Raw genomic sequence first — 19,018 nt, forward strand, 5'->3', positions numbered from 1 at the left:
GTGGCATTGCAAGAGCTGCTAACGTGGCCATGCCAGTGCGCTTCCAGCTGACAGTGTAAACACTCGGCAGCATTTTCCCTGCTGCGGTCTCCGAAGGCTGGTTTAACTCCCGGCGCTCTACATCTGCAAATGTAGCCATGCCCTAAGCTATTAAAATCTTAAAATCTAGTGACAGGAATTCCACAGCTTCCCTAGGTAACTTATTGCAGTACTTAAACATTAAAAAGTTTTTTCCTAATATCGAAACTAAATCTCATTTGCTCCAGATGAAGCCCGTTACTTCTTGTCCTACCTTCAGGGGACATGCAGAACAACTGAGAACCATCCCCTTTGTAACAGTCCTTGACCTATCTGAAGACTATCAGGTCCCCCCTCGGTCTTCTTTTCTCAAGACTAAATATGCTCTGTTTTTTAACCTTTCCTCATAGATCAGGTTTTCTAAACCTTTTATCATTATTGCTGCTCTCCTCTGGAGGCTCTCCAATTTGTCCACATCTTTCCTGAAGTGTGGTGCCCAAAATGTGCACATTTCTCCAGCAGAGGCCTCACCAGTGCCAAGTGGAACAATGACCTCCTGTGTTGTATATAGGACACTCCTGTTAATACAACCCAGAGCATTTGCTCTTTTTGCAACTGCATCACATTGTTAACTTCTCTCCAATTTCTTGGACAAGCTGTACTGCAGCAGCATTCTACAGGTTGGCTGATAGAGAATTCTCTTCAGAGCATTGTAACTTTTCCCCAAAACACTGCCATAGCTATGACTCAAAGCTTTCCTTCCCCAGAGAGTTCTGAGCATCACCTCTTAAAAGGTCTCCTTTCAACTTGCTTGGCCTCTAAAGTGTATTTTGTCTAGTGCTTTGATACAAACTATTTCCAAGTACTTTGCAGAGTTAAATAATACAATTAAGGAATAAGAACGTATGCTTTCAAATGATCTTGTGAACCAGGTGGTGTGTGAAGTCTACAAATTGCTTACCATTCTCTTCAACACTGATTCCAGCTGCAAAGTCTCAAAGATAATCAATGTGAGACTCAGCAAGTTGGGGTTGGGGGGTGGGGGTGGGAAACCAAGTTAGGAATGAATGAACCCAAGGGGATTTTGGTTCTGGTTTCAAGCTATAAATATTGATGCCTCCTGAACACAATGTGATGTGGGGATTGTTGTGTTCACAGCATACACACACAGAAATTAGATAACAAGCATCAATGCTCTTGCTGGAAGCGTGCAGTGTAATATGACTTTATTTCTTAGAATTCAGAATAACACACAAGAACCCAAAGAGAGAGAGAGAGAGAAAACAGGCTGCTCCCTAAGGCAGCAAGGCATAACTCATCCCACCTTGCTTTAAACTGGCTCTTTCCAGACTGATTCTGATTGCATCTTTGACACAGAGCCCCTTAGCCTGCAGACAGGACCAGGAATGCTCCTTCCCACCCCCTGCTCTTAAATGATAGCATGCAGTCTTCAATACACCACCAGAATGACAGCAAGTCTTTAGATTGTATCTTACAGATTGTCATTAACTGTAGTAGGCCTTGGGCTCACCAGTCCTCTCCAGTCTATCCAAAATGCTGCTGCTTAAAAATCTGGTGACTAGCTTCCTTGCCCCACTTTCTACATCAAGCTAACATTTCTCCTTGTTACCTGCAAAGTTTTGCCTTTGCTTGCAAGTCTGGTATCTTCCTTCTCCCTCACACTGCTCTAGTGAAGCCTCTTTACTAAATGACCCTGTGATAGGGTGTACCTGGCCCTTTGAGGCTCCCTGTTGGAGGCCCCACAGTCCTATTATGCCTTGCCCCAGGAAAGAGCAGTAGAACTGGGTCCTCCGGGCTTTCCTAGAAAGGCTGACCAGATGCTTCAAATCAGAGTCCAGCAAACTCAGATAAAAGGAGCTGCAGGAGGACCTGAGCAGGTCAGTGCCCAGCTGGGACCAGAGAAGCAATAAAGAGTGCTTCTTTCTGGTCATAGGTGCTTGAGGGAGAACTAGAAGATAGATTCTGGTGGAATTTGCATTTAGCAAGGAGGATGAGGATCTGAGAACTTCAGCCTTGAGGTGAGGATGAAGAGAGAGGAACTCTGTGGGGAAAGGCCCAGAGAACAGCAGCAGCGAATTGGAGGCAAAGTATGTGGTGGCTGTTCATAGGGTCCCTGGGTTGGGACCCAGAGTAGATGCAGGCTCAGATTCCCCCATCAGCCATTAGCAGAGTGGCCTAAGCCCTGAGAAGGGGGCATGTTTCCTTTAGAAGCCCAAGTGAAGGGGCTGGATTTAAAGAGCCCAGAGGTGGGGCTGAAGACCCAGGTGAGGGCAGATAGTTTGTTGGACTTTCTCTACCCCAGAAGGGATTCCCCTATTGTTGATTGTGTGACTTGGCCAGAGGACTGAGCCACTAAAGACCTGCCTAGTGAGGTCAGAAACTGACAGGGGGAACCAGAAGTGGGGAAAAGAGGGTTGCTGCATCCCACCCAGCTGATGGGAGGCACTCATGACAGGTGAGTGCCCCATCACGGACCCTTTCATAGCTTTCTCTCTGTCTTGGTATTGTACCTAGCATAAGGAACAGAATGGCAGACTGCACAACCCCCCAACCAGCTAGTGTATCAAACAGCCTTCCTCTTCCCCTTCAAAACTATCCTCAAAACACACGTCTTCTTCCATCAAGCTCTGCAAGATCCATCACTATCACCTTGAAGTAAAGCTGACACTGAAGTGATAATGTTCTTTATGTGGCTGAAATGTCTTACCCGTGGATTGTAAATGTCTGAGAGCAGAGACTATATTTCTTATGTGATAACACAGCAGCAAGCACACTTTCAGCACTCAATAATTGACCCCTTTGTTAGGAAAGGGTTGCTTTGTGGTTAAGAGCGTGGGATGATGCTCAGGAGAACTTGGTTCAGTTCCTGGCTCTGCCACAGACTTCCTGCATGACCTAGGGAAGTCACTTAATCTCTGTGCCTCAAGTTCCTCATAGTAATTTCCTCCTATCTCACAGGGCTGTTGTGAGAGTAAATTCATGCATGTTTGTGAAGTGCTCAGGCACTAGGATGATGTAGGGGGGAGGGGAGGACTATTAAAGTACCTAGATAGATATTTGAATGGTTCTGAGATTGAAACAGATGGGTATTTTGCTTGCTCATACTATTATCCTCTTTTTATCAGTCTTTCAAGGACTGTTCTACAGTTTAATGTGATGAATATTCAAAATCAATCAGGAAAGCAGAGTTTCATTAAATTGTCTGACATGCTTATTGTAATTACACTTCACCAAGTACTCAGTCACATCTTCTGAGTTATTTCTCCAGTGAACAGTGTTAAGATAGCCAGCATTATTGCTGCTCCAACTTGACAACAAATGTTCATACCTTGGCATAACACTTACATTTGCAGAAAACAGCAGCTAAAATATAAAATCTTGACTAAGTACTGAACAGTTCTTTGGCTTTCCTATACAAATAATTAAGAAACTGATGTCTATATACAATTTAAAAAAAAAACCCTTGGACGCAGTCTTTTGATTTTGTGATCAGTGCTCCATCCCTCCTTGCAAGAGAAGAGAGTTGTTAAGAGGGTTCGATTCCTCGGCCCTCTTTCTCTTCCCACAAGATCTGCAAGGGACTGCAGAATTGGTTCTTCATATACAGCTCCCTCTGGAGAACTTTAGAACTGCATGGGTGGGATAATGAAAGCCCCATGTAGGACTCCCAGGCAGTGATGTGATTGGAGGGGATCCATTAGGACAGTTTTGTTCAGATTCAGCCACCAAGCTGGTGGGAGGATTGAGGTGGTTTCCATGGTTGTGTTGAAGCTCACATTTCTCTCTGGATACTGTTAAATCATCCCTGCTCAAGATCACTTTTATCCATGGGGCTCATAAAGATACTTCTGAAGAACAAATGGTTTGGCCTTGGGATTACACAGCAGTGCTCCATGCACCAGATAATTTCAAAATAAGTTTTCCTGTGACTAGACTCTATAAAGTCCATAACTCTCTTCCCTCCATTTCAAATGGCTCAAGTGGAACAAAGTGCTCATCTGTCAATATACTTGGCATATTTTTCAGGAGGATTTAATTATACTTGGTTAATTAAATGAGTGTTTAAGTAACTTTCTGGCAAGAGTTAATTGTGCTATTGCCTCTCTCCTATGAAAAAGTGGTTGAATAGGAAAACCCTTCTTCTTTACCACATATATCTCTACTATGAGGGGAAAAGTAGATCTTTGATAAAACACTGGTGGATCATCACCGCCAGAAGGAAGGTCACTATGGGTCTATCTACACTGCATTGTAAACTCGGGTTTGTGGGACCCAGGATTGTGGACTCAGTGTTTCCAAGCCCATGCTTGAGCATCCAAACTGCATTGTAATCCTGTGTTTACAGTTGCTGGACCTGGGTCTCAGAGCCATGCTAATGCATCGATATTGCACCATGCAGACCTTCTGGCTCAGGTCTGTAGCTTGGGCTGTGTCCACACTGCAAAGTGAGAGGGCTTGGACTTGAGTCACAGCAGGACTGGGCTCTGACCAATCCTCTAGCAGGGTCCAAGGACCCAAGTCCTGAGTGCTTGATGACGTGAGTCAGACTGACTTGTGGGTGGATGGAAGCGGGGGCTTGGGCTGAAACCTGAGTCAGATCCGGTACTTAGTGTGCAGCGTAGATATACCCTTGAATGAAGTGCCTTGATGGTGACTGTAGCAGGGAGGAATTGAGTAGTATTCTTTTAAATAGTTTGGGAGCCCTCTGGTGGGCTTCCCTGTCTTCTAGTGCAGAAACCAGCAGAACCCAGCAGTCTACCAGTGTATATACATCGCTAAGCCTTGTATGTTTGTATATAGTTAATAAACATGGTTATTTGGAACCTGGCTGTGTCTGTGGTTTCTACCATTGTGTAGAAAGCAAAAACACAGCAGTGATGGAAACCAGAACAAAGCCGTGATCATAGAGTTTTGGAAAGCTGTGGAGGATCAACTGCATGTCCTAAATGAAAAATCCCTGTCTTGTAAAGTCATGTGCAGAGTTGCTGATGCTATCGTGATGAATGGTGATGTGTGGCCACACAAATGAGATCAGGATTGGACCTTGAAAATATTGCACATGTGACCAAAATCACATTGCAGTTTATTTTCTTTCACTGAAATAGCAGTGATCCAACCTGCACAGCCAGTGTTAGTGACTACCAAAGTGCAAATACAGCGGTAAACCCACATGGCTAAAAACAGAAGCCATGATTGCTTGTACTGCTGTAAAATGAAACTGATGAATTTCACAAAGCTTTGTCTACAACTTCTTGTTGGCTACAGGGAAATGTTTGGAACACTCACTTTTGGATCTACAATAGGTGGCTAAATATGTAAATGCTATTTAGTATGCAATCTAAAATAAAAATAAGAGTTAATTTTTTAAAGACAAGTTAGTTGCCTTAAAATAGAACTTAAAACTTTTTCTGAACAAAGGCAGTAGATCTCCCCACCCCCAAATCATCCAGTTGTCTGATCTCAAGATGTGCAGTTTGTGCCCTTCCAGACCAATCCTTACTTTAAGCTTTATTGTTTGGTGTTGCCATGGCTACAGACCAGGAACTGAAATTGCTGTGTAATACACTTTATTTCCAGCTATAATTGTGCTGAGAGTCTAACAGTCAGTTTCCAGTAATGAAAGGAGACAAGCTCTAAGGTGGACTTGACAGAAGCCTCTAACGCTACAGGTGGTAAAACACGACTGGTTTATTTTTATTTTTTATTTTTTGAACTGCTTGTTGTTGACTTAGAAGCTGCATTAGTATAGCCAATGTAATTGCAGATGCAGCCAAAAGTGGAGTAAATCACTTTGGCTATAAATGGCATCCTTTCATGGAATTAAATGGCAGTAACTTGGGGCAGTAAAGTCCATATTCAATGGAATGATTTTGATCTCACTCCAGCCAGTTTTACACTGACTCTATGACTATTGGCATTACTGCTGATTCTCACTGCTAAAAGTGAGATAGGAATCAAGCCCAGAATGAATACGGGGATTTTATATTCCGTGTTCTCCTATTACTTACAGCCACTATTGTTGTAATCCTTCTTGTAGGATCTTTGTTCTGCTGATGTAATTTCAAGCTCTGCAGAAGATTTCACAACAGTACCACCTTGTTCTCCTCTCAGAATTCAAAGTTAACCGGGCCAGGCTGGAGTAAGTTATCTCCTTGGAATACTTTTGTTGTAGGAAGTTGGGCTGGTGACTGTGACACTCTTCCATTTTGAGTAAGAAATGAATCAATGCTCCATAGAGTGCTAGACAACAAACACTGTGCTGTTGGAGGTGCTGTCTTTCAGATGATATGAGACACTAATTAAAAAAAAACACCTCACAGCGTTTTTTGTAGGAGTAGGTTTGGTGACCCAGATGTCTTGAACAAATTCCAACTCAGCTGATTACACTCTGTCAGCCTAAATGTCTCTTGTTGTTTCAGCTGGATAAGGTATTGATTGTTGTTGTGTTCCATCACAGTGCTAACTGCATTTCAGTGGTGAATGAAACAATCCTGGTGTATCACTTGCTTACCTTTACAGAGGGTTGGTGCAGCTTGATGAGTTAATGTTTGTAAAGCACTTGAAGAGCACAATCCAAAAATATGTCTAGAAGTGCAAAGTAGTACACTGATTACCCAGATGTTAGGGAGAAGTGGGATGTTTTCCGGTAGTTAGTATTATATCAATCATTTACATTTGTTTTCAGTGAGAGCCTCCACATCAATTTCACCAAAATCATCGGATATGCCCCACTGCAGGCATGGAGCACATAATACACAGAATTCACTGGTCCAAATTTAAATGCAACCCATGTTCTCACCCAAGGGCACTGTAACAGTGGGGAAATCACTGCATGCGAGGAAGGTTTTGCTTAGTGATTAGCAACAAAATGCTCAATAAGACCAGCTAAAAGTAAGTCAGCTTGACAATGGGGCAGCACTTGCAGCTACTGCCTGAGAGACTCTAGCTCAGGAAAGACTGGAGCTCTCCTGCTCCTGAGGCTAGTGGTTTTCAGGCATATTGCAGAGGTGATCGGAACTCTGACACCATCTGTGTCTTTTAGGGCTGCCATCATTGCCTCTTAGGTCTGCAAGTTGTTATTGCTTATGCTTTGGTGGCCCTCAGCATGAAACTCACTCCCCTTTGGCATTCATCTAAATGCATTCTTCCCCACTTTTAAATAACAGCTTTAAAACTGTTTTCAAAAGGTGTTATAGGCATGACCTTTTGTGGATCTTTAGGTATATATATCCCCCCTCTCTTTCTCCACTATTGTCCTTGCCAGACGTGCCTATTCCTTGATCAGGATAGTTTTATGATATGATTTTATTATTTATCAGTTTATATTTTGCATTGTAAAATGTGCCATGCCCTGACTGCCTCCTTGCGGGGCTCCTTAGAATTGAAATTATTGTGCCAAATTCAGTGACGTTACAGCAGGGATGAATGTGGTCTGTTGTCACTGGCCTGTCCTAGTTTGGAGTGTTTGTTGAAAAGTGATCACGTACTCCTTATGCTTCACACTGGAAGCTGGAGGGAGAGTGCTCTGACTTTGGTCTTCTGGAAAGAGCTTTTAAGGGGGTTCACAACAGGACTGCTAGAAATACCTCTTACCCTGTGTTCTGAAACCCTACTGCCTGTCATTTTTGGTGACATCTTTCCCCATTCTAACACTCTCCCAATGCTACAGTTAGGCCAGAGGTCTTCAATCTGTGGGGCACGCACCCCTAGGGAGGTGCACAGTAATATTTGTGGGGAGCATGGCTGGAGACCGGACCAGCCCCCAAAACGGGGTAGGGAGGAAGTGGTGCCCAGTGGTGCCCACCCCTACTCCCAACTGTGTCCCTGGCCTCAGCCCTCTTACCCCTGTCCACATTCCCCCTTTCTGGAGCCATGGCCTGGCTCCTGGCTCCATGGGAGGGAGTGGACAAGGGTAAGAGGGGGGCATGAGGTAAAAAGTTTGGGGACCACTGCTTTAGGCTGTGAACAGAAATGTTTCCCCATAACTATTGAAATACAGGTTCACCATGGTAGCCCCTCATCTCCAAGCACAAGCATCTTACCTGATGTGCTTCCAGGGGTGAAAGTATCTTAAAGGACTTACCAGTACGCCGGAGTCCTGAGCGGGGGGCGGGGCCTCAACCGGAAGAGGCAGGGCCTCAACTGGAAGAGGTGGGGCCTTTCAAGATTTAAAGGCCCTGGGGCTCCAACTGTGGCTGGGAGCCCCAGGGCCTTTAAATCACCCCAGAGCTCCCAGCTGCAGAGGCGGCTGGGAGCCTTGGGGCTCAGGGGCAAATTAAAAGGCCCGGGGCTCCAGCCACCGCGGAGTTCTGGGCCCTTTAAATCACCATGGGAGCCCAGCTGCAGGAGCTCCAGCGGGGATTTAAAGGGCCCGGGGCTCCCTGCAGCGGTCGGAGCACCAGGCCCTTTAAATCCCCTCCCGAGACCAGCTGCCAGAGCTCTGGCGAGGATTTAAATGGCCTGGGGCTCCCCGCAGTGACAGGAGCACCAAGCCGTTTAAATCACTGCCCAAGCCTGGCTGCTGGAGCTCCGGCAGTGTTTTAAAGGGCCTGGGGCTCCCTGCAGCAGCTGGAGCCCTGGGCCCTTTAAATCACCGCCGCAGAAACCGGTCCAGTCCGGCACAGCGTACTGGCTCTTGCCGGTACACTGTACCAGACCATACCAGCTTACTTTCACCTCTGTGTGCTTCTTGAGAAAGTTTTCCCAGACTATTTCTGAATATGCACTAATATAGTGTGCTCAGGACTTTGTGTGTTGTGACCCAAGGTGACTAGGGTGGCCCACACCGAAAATGCCAAGGGCCGGGCAGGCTGCAGAGAGGAGAGCAAATTCTCCTCAAACTGGTGATTAACATTATAGTTAGATTCAACAACCAGTCCCAAACTGCGCTTCTGATCCACCCTACTGGTTATGAAGAAACTTTAAAAAAATCACACAGCCCCCTTTATTGCATTCCAGTCTCCGGCTCCCAGTCAGTAAATAGGTCCAGTAAAGGGAAAAAATATTTAAAACTCTATTCACTCTACAAAATATTCTTCTTATCCTAAAGGACCAGTGACATTATCAGATCAATATTAGTTTGGATCTTACCCAAAATACCACGCTGCCAGCCAATCCTTTAGTATCTCAAAACTAAAGGTTTTATTATAAATGAAAAGGAAAGAAAGAGAAGAGAGTTGTTAAATGGTCAAAGCAATCAGATACTTACACATCACTTCAGAGTCAATATATCAGGTTCTTAGCAGCATTGGTGAGTTTGCTGGCTTGTAGAGTCCCCCTGGAACACATCCAAAGCTTGGTTCTATGATGGGTTCAAAGCTTCAGTTCAAAGCTTCAGTTTGTAGAGAAGTTACAGTACTCTAGAGGTGAGAAGCAGGACTGAAGACAAAGTGGAAAAGATGCAGCTGCCTTTATATATTCTCTGCAATGTGGCTTGTACATCCTCTGTCCCAAACACACTCTCGCAGCACATGAGTATGGAAAAGTATTTGGAGTCCATAGACATGTCCCTACATAACTGGTTCTCACAGAGGTAGGCAGAGGTCTTCCAAGGGGTACATCAACTCATCTAGATATTTGCCTAGTTTTACAACAGGCTACATGAAAAGCACTAGTGAAGTCAGTACAAACTAAAATTTCATACAATACTTGTTTATACTCCTCTATATACTATACACAGAAATGTAAGTACAATATTTATATTCCAGTTGCTTTATTTTATAATTATATGGTAAAAATAAGAAAATAAGCAAATGTTCAATAATAGTGTGCTGTGACACTTTTGTATTTTTATGTCTGATTTTTATAAGCAAGCAGTTTTTAAGTGAGGTGAAGCTTAGGGGTACCATACACAAGACAAATCAGGGGTACAGTAATCTGGAAAAGGTGAGAGCCACTGCCCTACATGTCCATTAGACTCACAGGCATAGCCCCTGGCTTCTTCCAGTGAGTTCTCTCACTATACAGCCGATTGCCCTTGATGGGCCATCAAGTGGGCTGGGTAGTGCTGATGTCAAACTGTTTGGGAGAGTCACCCAGATAACACAGCTCAAGTTGAAGATATAAATATACCACACGTTTATAATTCATGATACAAGGGTGGTACATACATATAAACAAGATTATCATGTTTAGCAAATCATAACTCCTTCACTGATACTTTACGTGGCATATCTGGTAAGATTCAATGTAATATTGTTTCGGAGTAGCAGCCATGTTAGTCTGTATCCGCAAAAAGAACAGAAGTATTTGTGGCACCGTAGAGACTAACAGATTGATTTGAGCATAAGCTTTCGTGGGCTACAGTCCACTTCATCGGATGTAGCCCGCGAAAGCTTATGCTAAAATAAATTTGTTAGTCTCTAAGGTGCCACAAGTACTCCTGTTCTTAATGTAACATTGGTGTCAATAATATTGTAAATAGTCCATACCGCATTACTGCTTCTGAGTTCTGTTATATGCCGCATGGTTTTATACCTCATGGAAAGCAATGTGGACATTAGAGCAAAATTCAGTGACTCCCCAGAAATGCAGTGGGGTGGAAGTAGATAATCCAGCTAATGGACTAATGTCAGTCCTGATTCATAGTTGGTAAGCAGCATAGTACACTACAGAAGGTCCCCTGGATGGTTTAGCAGCACCTTGGCTGTTGTGCACCTGTGTATTACTGTAACATCAAGGAAGTAAGTGCGGGTTTTTTGGTTTATTTTTAATTGTCTCCATAACACCGAAAATAACATCTTGATTTTTGCAAGTGATTTGGTATTTAAAATCAATGACCAAAACTTTTTGTTTCATATGGTAATAGGCCAAATTCTACCCTCATTTACACAGGTAGAAGTCCAGAATAATTTACTGAAGCCATTGTCACCAAGATCAACACTAGTTTGTACAGTGAAATTCTCCACTTTATTTGAAAAGAAGAAATGTTGTGTTAAAATGACTCTTAATACCAAACAAAAAGGTTGGATCTTTTAGTGATAAAGATGCTGATAACAACTACCCCATGCCCTAGAATATCTGGATGTACCAAATAAATGATAGAAGTCAATGGAGGATCCCTGCCTTTCTAGTTTGCTTGTAGTGGTGGAATCAAATTAATCTGAAGCCTGAGGCTTGGTGGTGTCCTGCCAAGTTATGTTGAAAATAATAATTATTCTGACTTGTTTTTATGTTTTGAACTTACTGTTTCAAAGCTACTTAATTTCATGACAAAGGTCAAAGGAAAGTCAGTTGTATCACTTTCTACAAACAATTTCTAATGCTGTAAAACACTCTCTACTCTCTTGTAACTGTTCTTCTATTCAAAATATTAACACATTCCTGTGAGTTATATAAAGGGAGGATGAGACCAGTTTTGATGCAGATCTCCTCTTCTATGTCAGCAGGAGTATGATTGTTCTGGACAGTGACTTCTACTTCAATGAAAAAGTTGCACACTGTTTTCTTTAAAAACATGACAAAGATCTCTATACAATCCTCTGTAGGAAGGGCAACATTTTGCACTCAGAGCTGTATGGTGAGATTATGCTCATACTCCCTGAATGAAAGTGCCACTGATGTCACTGGAAGTTTGATTCACAGAGCTGAATGTGCCATGCAGATCTGAGAGCAGAACTTTGCCCAGACCTTGTATTGTACAGATTGAACCAATGTACTACACAAATGCTCTGTCACTCCAGATAGCACTGAGATGAGATGCCATGTACAAATTAAAATTTGACAATTATTGAATTTTAAAAAGTATTTTATAAGTAAGACATTGGAAGCTGGGCTTGGTCATTAGAACCACAGTCAGAAGCCCTGAGTCCTATTCCCAGCCCTCCGACTGACACATAATATCACCAGTTCTCAGAGGTAGCCAGGCTGCGTGCCACTCTTCACCTCTCCAATCCTGTGACCAGCAGGGGATGGTCCAGTCCATAGCTCAGGTTAGCACAGCCTCTGAGCTGCTCTAATTTGTGCACAACTACTTACGGCCCAAAGGGGCCCTTATGGCAGCTGGGCATGACTTGATCACAGTATTGCTCTGGCCACATGCTCCGTGCCCAGCAAGGCCTCTTACATTAGGGGCTGGAAGGTGGCTGGGGATGAAATAGAGTCAGATATGCCAGCTCTGTGTAGTGCAGAGATTCTGCCAGTCCCAAGGGAATTCTCTGATGGCTGGATGTGACTTCCCCTTAGCACCAGAGACTGTGCATCCAATTCAGCAACTCAGTCCCATATCTCACTATCTCCCTCTATCTCCCGCCCCGCCCCAATTGTTCTAGTAGGCACCAATACGTGGACTAATGATTACATATTCTGCCCTCTCCAAAAACAGCTCACCCACAGTATATCAAGTGCAAAAGCTAAACCAAACCCTTAATTTTAACACTCCTCTCACACAAAGTATCAGTAAATGTCTCTTCAGTAGCTCCACTCTACCCTTGCTCAGCTGCTAACAATAGCCATCCAGTTGTAGTGGAATGTTAAACTGTATTATACAATTCTGCCACTAGGTGGCGCTGTGCAAAATACCTTACTTAAAGCTAAACTTAGCCATACTTGGCAGAACATTAAAAGATCTTATGATGAACATATCTGGCGTGTATAAGCAAGCTTTGTAGCCAGTCCATATCTAATACAGGAGTAGGTAAAACCAGTGCTGCTCCAACTCTCTGGATCCTGGCTCTCTCAAAGCCACACCATCCTGCACTCTCGCCACAGTCTAGCAAACTGCCTTGCCTTCTGCAGGCAATGAGCATCTTGACTGTTCTACATCTTCTCATGTCCCTATTTCTCTATGCAGGGGCTCCCTTAACAGACATTTGCAAAGGTGCCAAAGAGCAAAACTCAAAGCAGCAAGGATCATGCCGGTACACCCCTGTATCACCTCCCCAAATATTACAAAGCATATTGTTACCTACTGTCAGGGGTGCTGAGTTTACTTCATGCACAGGCCTTGCAATCTAATAAATTTCACACTACTTGCCCTACTGTTTCTGTGACTATTTTCACAACTTTTCACTCACCAGTCCTCTGCAGAGATATTGGCTGTTGGCCTATCTCTAGCTGTTCTGAGGCTAGTCCCTGGTGGCTGCTGGGATTTTCCTTCAACTCTGCTACTGCTGTTAACCTCTATCGACCATTCCTATAATTCCACTCCACCAAACCCTTCTCTGCCTCAGCACCAGTTGCTGGTGTCACAAATTCAGTTATGTGTTTTTTTTCCTATGAGCAGCACACTCCACACCTCATGGCAGCGTACCAGCAGTAGCCTGTTTGATCATTTCTGGGGCATAGTGATGCAGACTCCTGAATCTGTCTGGGGAGGCCACATGTTTTCTAGTGGATCATCCTGTTAAATCAACAAATTCCAAACTTGGTTATAAATAGTGTCCACACCATTGCTGCCTTTCACCGTATTATTTCACAGTGGCTGCAGATTATTGGGATGCTACGCTGTGGAATTTATGAAATATGACAAGAAGTTGGATTTATTGCTTTGTTGGAAAGGGAGTGCATTCACCGTAGGTATGTCAATCAGATTATGCAACAATGAAAGGAGAATGGCAGCGTAAGCCTCTAGAAATTCAGTAGGCTTTTGACATGACAGCCTCAAGCTTCCCTGCTTACAAACAGTGTAATAAACTGAAGAAAGACCATGATAACGTCAATCACAAACAGGGAATTTGATATACTTTCAAAATGTCATTGGTGGCACATTGTAAAATTCAGAAGGGCTTAAAATAATTGAATTGTTCTCTGACCATCAAAGCTGATTATGTGAATAAATGATTGCTGAGAAAAATAGTGTTTGCTTTTTCCTAATTAAGATAACTTGACTGAATGACCGGGGACTGAGAATGTTCAACTTCTTTTGACTTATTGCTTCATTAAAAAAGATAGCCAGAGTACCAAAATCCTGATGTTTGACAAACAAAACGGGACAGTGGCACTGACTGCACATATTGTCTGTGTCACCCAGAGAACAAAAGAGGCAATGGGCTGGGTCCCCAAACCTGATTAATGCTGCGACCCCATGTGCCACGTTACCATGCCTGAAGCCAGGAGCCTGGCCCTGTCCTGTGGGACAGGAGCTGGGCCACCACTGTGACCCCAAAACCTCTGTGCCGCCCTGTGTATTATAAAAGCAATATTGCACTGGGAGAATGAGTATTTTAGTTTGGCACCTTTTCTAATGTACTGTTAATGAGAGAGCCATCCAGGGGCTATAAAGTCAACCTGGAAAGCTGTAACATGTTTTTTCTATACACAGAGTACAGCCATTTATTTTCACTCTAAATTATTTACAAATTTTAGATTAAGGAAAATAATAAGAAAGAACAAAAGTAATGTCTCCAGAAGAGAGCACAGAGTGTCTCCTATGCAACAGGTTACTGAAAGCAAGAGAACAAAATGCTCTATACACAGATTTCTTAGCTATGTAAACATGATACTCATAACACAAAGGCATGACAGTTTCATAATTGTATAAACTGCAGCAATGACATATTTAAAAAAAAATACATGCAAGTTAGAATTTTACATGCCCTTTTAGTTTAAAAGCTTGGATGCAAACATGTTGTCTGTTGAACATCAAAATCATGGAGATTTTACATTTTATTCCTTCAGTCTTCCCCTTGAAGACTGAGACCACTTCACTGACTATAACACTCTGATAACGCACCTGGCCAATGGAATGGAAAGTGTGAGCGAGGATGTGAACCTGGGTTTCCCACAAACATCGCCCTTTCCCTTCCACAGCCTGCCACTGGCTGCTCTTTTTATTGCAGTTCTATCCCCAAAACCCAACTTAGCCACAATAGGTCAGACCTGCTTTTCATGGGTGTCCAATTCTGGTCTGCTTTCTGGCTGGCAATGGGTTCTCAAACACTAGCTTCAATTACTTAATTTTTTTCTAGTAGTTTAAAAATGCTCCGTGATAGAATTCAACTTTATTGGCAATAATTGAGGAATACAAAACTTCAAGAGAGGCCTGTTTCTTAGTCCTGAGAAAGTTAGAAGCTAAAATGGCAAGAAAGAGGCAACCTCCATGGGATGGTTAAATATTTTTTTCTAGGATTTTCAACAAGAAAAATAAATCTGAAAAATATTGCTTTACCCTCTTACATTTAATCCATAAAAATGCTATCAGATGGCAAATTAAGTCTCATCAGTTTCCTCATCTTTATGGAAACCATGGAAATTAGTTTAATAGAGAATGGAATTTATTTTTTACATTGACCTATGGAATGCTATAAATACGAGAGTGTTCTGAATTAAATTCTATAGAATGGTTTTAAAAAAATATCTACAGAAAGGTGAACATTTTCTATTAAATATTATAGGATTTTTTCCATAAAGGTTAAGGCTCTGCTCCCACCTATGTCTCAGCTCTTGTTTCTTCCAATGACCCTTAAGTTTTGATCAGTCCTCTCTTCCTAAAGTTCCCTCTGTCTAATCCTCCCTCATCTGACCCCGTGGCCTAATCTTAATGGCAATCCACCATTGTGCACCAGCTCCCCAGTCAAATCTCTCCTTACTGGGTGTTGTTCCCTGAACATCAACCGTGAGAATCAGAGCCAGTGTTTCCTATGAATAGGTGCGGGTCTATTATTTTTGCCGCCCCAAGCATGGCAGTCAGGCAGCCTTTGGCGGCATTTCTGCAGGAGGTTCGCTGGTCATGTGGATTTGGCAGCGGCTCTGCGGGTGATCTGCCAGTCCCACACTTTCGGTGTACCCACCGCTGAATTGCTGCCGAAGCTGCGGGACCGGCGGAGCTCCCGCAGAAATGCCGCCGAAGACTGCCTGACTGCTGCCCTGACGGCGACCGGCAGGCTGCCCCCCAAGGCTTGCTGCCCCAGGCACACGCTTGCTGCCCTGGTGCCTGGAGCTGCCCCTGCCTATGAACCATGTACAGGCCTAGATACCACAGTGACAGGCATTTTAGAAATGCTCTATAAATAGTTATGGCTACATTATTAATTCATAATTTTAAAATGATGGCTGTTAGGTAATGAGAGGAAGGATGGCTCAGTGGTTAGGATACTAGCATGGGATTCAAGAGACCAAGGTTCAGTTCCTAGTCTACCACAGACACTTGTGAGACTTCAGGCATGTCACTCAGCTTCTGTGCCTGAGTTCCCTACCTCACAGGGTTGCTGTGAAGATAAAAACAGTAATACATGGTGAGATGCTCAGATATTACAGGATAGGGGCCTGTGATGGGGCTTAATCCCCATCACTGGCAAGGGAAAGAACCCCAATTAGTCATGCCCTGCATGTAGGGGGTAATTAATTAATTGTTTGTGAGGCAGAGCTAGGCCTTATAAGTAGACCAAGGAAGCTCAGAGGAGATAGGTCTCTCTGGTGGAAAGAAGCCCTGGGATAGGGTTTGACCAGACAGGTGGTAACTCTATAGGCAGAAAACTGAACACCCTTGCCCGCCCCCTGCCTTGTCTCTTCTCTCTCCATCACTCACGCATCTCCACCCTTACTCACTCATTTTCAGCAGGATGAGGCAGGGAGAGTTGGGGGTGCAAGAAGGGGTGAGGGCTTCAGGTGGGGGGGATGATCTCTGGTGTGAGGCCGGGGATGAGGAGTTTGGGGTTCAGGAGGGGGCTCCAGGCTGGAGCTGTGGGTTCGGATATGGAAGGGGGCTCCGAGCTATGGGAAGGAGTCAGGGCACGAGAGGGGGCTCCAGGTTGGGGCACAGGAGGGGGTTTGGAGTGCAGACTCTGGGCGGCAATTATTTAAATGAACATACAGGATTTCTGCTACATTAATAGCCAGGGCCGCCCAGAGGGGGGGCAAGTGGGGCGATTTGCCCAGGCCCAGGCTCCGCAGGGGCCCCCATGAGCATGGCTGAGGCTCTGCCTCCTGGAGCCTCAGCCCATCCAGTAGCGTCCCGGACAGCTGCAGTGTGGCTCCGGCGGGGCCCCTGAGCCCCGCCCCACTCAGAGCCACGTGGTGAGGGGGCGGGGCTGCGAGCTCCAGGCTGAGCGGAGAGAGCTGAGCTCAGCGTGGAGCTCCCAGCCCTGCCCCCTGACCACGCGGCTCTGAGGGGGGCAGAGCTCAGGCCCCGCCCCCTGACCACACGGCTCTGAGGGGGGTGGAGCTCAGGCCCCACCGGAGCCACGCTGCAGCTGTCAAGCGAAGCTCCTGGATGCGCTGAGGCTCTGGGTGAGAGGGGAGCCAGGGGTAAGGGGCCAGGGCTGGGGGGGTTGGCTAAGGGGCAGGGAGTCCCGGGGACAGGGAGGGGGCAGAGGTTGGTGGGGGCAGTCAGGGGACAGGGAACGGGAGGGTTGGATCGTGGGCATTCCAGGGGTCTGTCAGGACTCAGCGAGAGGGTGATAGGGGTTGGGGCAGTCAGGGGACAGGGAGCAGGGGTGGGGTCCTGGGGTGGTAGTGGAGGGTCTCTGGGGGATGATGAGGGGGCAAGGAGCAGGATGGGTTGGGGATTCTGAGAGGGGCGGGCAGTCGGGGGGCAGGAAGTGGGTGGGGATCGGATAGGGGGCAGGGCCAGGCTGTTTGGGAGGCACAGCCTTCCCTACCCTAAAGCTCATTCAGCAGTTTGAGGCTTGCAGAAGAGCCAAGCTGTTAGCTTTTCCATTAGGGCTCCCATCCCTTTCATTCTCAAATGCCAGATTATAGTCTATATTTAATTTCATAGGGAGATTCATGTCAGGGGAGGGTAGCTTCATTTAAAATTAGCCACTGGGGGAGGGATCACATGAGAAGAGCAATATCCTACACCACCTACCTCCTTCCCAACCCTACCAAGGGAACCCTCCCCCCTACATTTCCTGAGGCTCCAGAGGGGTTAATTCAGTGGTTCTCAAATTTTTGTACTGGTGATCCCTTTCACATAGCAAAGCTGTGAGTGTGACCCCTCCCTTATAAATTAAAAACACTTTTTTATATATTTAACACTATTATAAATGCTGGAGGCAAAGCAGGGTTTGAGGTGGAGGCTGACAGCTCGCGGCCCCCAGTAATAACCTCGTGACCCCCTGAGGGGTTCTGACCCCCAGTTTGACAACCCCCGGGGTAATTTAATTTTAACACCCTATGTCCATTCACATGCATGTGCTATTTTGAGCATTTCAGTTTTCACAACATAGGCTCATCCCAGATTTGGAACAAGCTCAAATGCTCAGTTTGTGGAGTATGTACATAGTCTATACTAAAGACAAACCCACAGTAACTGTCTCCAGTTTGTGAGGGACCCCATGGAGCCAGTCTCTAGGAAACAGATAAATGCATGGAGGTTAAGTCCATTAATGGCTATTAGCCAGGATGGGTAAGGAATGGTGTCCCTAGCCTCTGTTGTCAGAGGGTGGAGATGGATGGCAGGAGAGAGATCACTTGATCATTACCTGTTAGGTTTACTCCCTCTGGGGCACTTGGCATTGGCCGTTGTTGGTAGACAGGATACTGGGCTGGATGGACATTTGGTTTGACCCAGTATGGCTGTTCTTATATTCTAACCTAAATGAACCCAAAGTTATGGAGACAGATATGATGAGTCAAGGAAGCCAGCAGAGTATCAGAAACCTGGAAAAATCTCTGACTGGATGGGCTCAGGCGTTTGGTCACAAGCTGAGGTGGTTCAAAAAGTTCTGGATTTTTTTTTAAGCAGAATTGTTTTATTGTTTCTTTAAACAATCAAACACAGCAAGCAGCAGATATTTGGCCACACACTTCTGAAACTCCAAACCATATTCAGGTTATGGCAGACTAATTTCAGCTTTTCAATTAAAAAAAAACTACAACACATTTTGAAGGAAAGCAGACATTGTCCGTGATTTTTTTCTGCTTTTTAAAAACCCCTAGTTTTCGATCCAGAAACAGTTTTGACGGCACATATTTGTCCAACCCTTTTAATGAGCTTTAGTGCCTTTTAGCACTAGCTGATGCTGAGAACCAGTGATACCTTGTAAAGAAGTTTTCTCAAAACTGGATTTGTGCCGAGATGCAGAAGGTTTATTTTTCC

At 44.8% G+C, this 19,018-nt stretch overlaps 1 long non-coding RNA gene across 1 annotated transcript; it reads left to right on the forward strand.

Moving 5' to 3' along the window:
• Nucleotides 1-1,927: 1,927 nt before the first annotated feature.
• On the forward strand, nt 1,928-11,139 carry LOC123364792. The gene is made up of 4 exons (XR_006577281.1): nt 1,928-2,057; nt 5,617-5,708; nt 6,077-6,178; nt 10,873-11,139. It is a non-coding gene; the product is annotated as an uncharacterized LOC123364792 (long non-coding RNA).
• The last annotated feature ends 7,879 nt before the right edge of the window (nt 11,140-19,018 follow it).

This window comes from Mauremys mutica, chromosome 2, assembly GCF_020497125.1.
Source record: "Mauremys mutica isolate MM-2020 ecotype Southern chromosome 2, ASM2049712v1, whole genome shotgun sequence".
Lineage (NCBI taxonomy): Eukaryota > Metazoa > Chordata > Testudines > Geoemydidae > Mauremys > Mauremys mutica.